The sequence below is a fragment of the Myxine glutinosa genome, chromosome 11 (genome assembly GCF_964187855.1).
Source record: "Myxine glutinosa chromosome 11, kmMyxGlut1.1, whole genome shotgun sequence".
Lineage (NCBI taxonomy): Eukaryota > Metazoa > Chordata > Myxini > Myxiniformes > Myxinidae > Myxine > Myxine glutinosa.
This window is the reverse complement of record NC_136271.1, coordinates 99,336,659-99,339,615: the sequence shown is the minus strand read 5'-3', so window position 1 is coordinate 99,339,615 and position 2,957 is coordinate 99,336,659.

The following is a 2,957-nucleotide window of genomic DNA, read 5'->3' as shown; positions in this document are numbered from 1 at the left end:
AAGCTTTCTGTAACCATCGTCGTCTCTCTCTTTATATATATGTATATATATATACATACATACACACACACACACACACACACACACACACACACACACACACACACACACACACATACACACACACTAGTGGGGTCACCCATGGGAATCCCACGGGCATGGATGTGTGTGACATTTCGACATATTGAGTTAGATGCTGCACATTCATTTTTACAAAATGGTTACTGGCAAGTCATCAGATCCAGAAATGGTGTGATGAACACAATTTCTTTATTTCACATAATATGTGACCTCTCACTCCTCTCCACCTGACACTCTCCTGTCTCCACCTGACACTCTCCTCTCTCCACCTAGCACTCCTCTCCTCTCCAATCCCTCACATTCCTCTCCTTTCCAATCCCTCACCTCTCCAATCCCTCACACTCCTCTCCTCTCCAATCCCTCACACTCCTCTCCAATCGCGCCTCACACTCCTCTCCAATTGCGCCTCACACTCCTCTCCAATCGCGCCTCACACGCCTCTCCAATCGCGCCTCACACTCCTCTCCAATCGCCCCTCACACTCCCCTCCAATCACTCCTCTCCAATCGTGCCTCACACTCCTCTCCAATCGTTCCTCACACTCCTCTCCAATCACGCCTCACACTCCTCTCCAATCGCGCCTCACACTCCTCTCCAATCGCCCCTCACACTCCCCTCCAATCACTCCTCTCCAATCGTGCCTCACACTCCTCTCCAATCGTTCCTCACACTCCTCTCCAATCACGCCTCACACTCCTCTCCAATCGTGCCTCACACACCTCTCCAATCGCGCCTCACACTCCTCTCCAATCGTGCCTCACACTCCTCTCCAATCACGCCTCACACTCCTCTCCAATCGCGCCTCACACTCCCCACGAATCGCGCCTCACTCTCCTCTCCAATCATGCCTCACACTCCTCTCCAATCGTGCCTCACACTCCTCTCCAATCGCGCCTCACACTCCCCTCCAATCGCTCCTCACTCGCCTCTCCAATCGCTCCTCACTCGCCTCTCCAATCGCTCCTCACTCGCCTCTCCAATCGGCTTTCCCCGTCTCGTTTCTCTCATTTTTCTCCCGTCTCGTTCTTTTTCTTGCTCCAAATCGGCCCGTCTCGCCCGTCGGCCCGTCGGAATCGGAAATCGGCCCGTCTTGCTTTCGTGCTTGCGCGTAAATAAATTGTGTTCATTACACCATTTCTGGATCTGATGACTTGCCAGTAACCATTTTGTAAAAATGAATTTGCATTACGCAAGTAATGTTTTGCATTGCATTGACGTTCGTCGATGGACTCGTTCGCCCGTCTCATTCGTTTTCTTGCTACATCCTGTTCAAGTCTGCGTTCTTCATCGATCGTCTCATTCATTTTGGAAATAGAAGTTTCCACGCAGCGCATGACTTGTCACGATCCTCAAGAGGAATTTGTCTCGGAATCATCAAATGATAAATGGCAAGTAAATTATATTGTGGAAAATTAAAGATTTCAAATAAACCTATTTAAAGTGTATGCGCACATAACTAATTTAAAAAAACGAAGAAATATCTCTCGGTAATTTCCTGAAACATATTTTACTTCCGGATAATAATGTTGAATGAAATAAAACGAAGAAATATATGTCGGCATCATTGTTGACGTTTTTGTGACGACTGTCATCAAACGAAAAAGTAATATATGTTAACGGAAAAGCAAAAGCGAATTTTTAATATATATCGACACGTTGCCGTCGGTGTCATGTTGGGCGGTGTATGATACACCATGACGCGATTTTTAAAAATATATCTCTGCATTTTCCCGCGTGTGTGGAATGTTCTCAATTATTGCTGACACCGAGTCCAAAACCAGCGATAAAAATGAAATCATATGGTGAGTTCGATTGGAGATAAAGGCGTGAGAGAGACGCAATGGCCTTGAAGTTACAGGCCTTTGAGAATTCATTTCGTTCTATAAACGGCAACTTTCATCGGATTTTCTTCCCGTTTTTTTTCAACCGAGTCTAAAACTATGTTAGCGACTGTGAAAAATGAAATGATATATCGAATTTTTAATATGTATCGACACGTTGCCGTCGGTGTCATGTTGGGCGGTGTATGATACACCATGACGCGATTTTTAAAAATATATCTCTGCATTTTCCCGCGTGTGTGGAATGTTCTCAATTATTGCTGACACCGAGTCTAAAACCATCAATAAAAATGAAATCATATGGTGAGTTAGATTGGAGATAAAGGCGTGAGAGAGACTCAATGGCCTTGAAGTTACAGGCGTTTGAGAATTCATTTCGTTCTATAAACGGCAAGTTTCATTGGATTTTCTTCCCGTTTTTTTTCAACCGAGTCTAAAACTATGTTAGCGACTGTGAAAAATGAAATGATATATCGAATTTGATTTGAAATAAAACTTGGAGAGAGAGCAAGACACCACGGGCCTACAAAACAGGCCTCAAAGCTATGCGAGTTAATAAAATGGTGGATATTTGTTTATAATTATATGAAGCCACTCCCAGAATGGGTGGAGCTGTGGGTGGAGCTACTCTGAAAACCGAGTAAGCCACACCCCGGACAGACGCCCAACAGACAGACAGACAGACAAACAGACAGAATCATCTACGGCTATTATAATATATATATATATATATATATATATATATATATATATATATACTATATATATATATATATATCTTATATATATATATATATGTATATATATATATATGTATATATATATATATGTATATATATATATATGTATATATATATATATGTATATATATATATATGTATATATATATATATGTATATATATATATATATGTATATATATATATATATATATATATATATATATATATATATATCTTCTCCTCTCTCTCTTTCTCTCTCCCTCTCTCTCTCTCTCCCTCTCTGTCTGTCTCTGTCTGTCTGTCTCAGTCTGTCT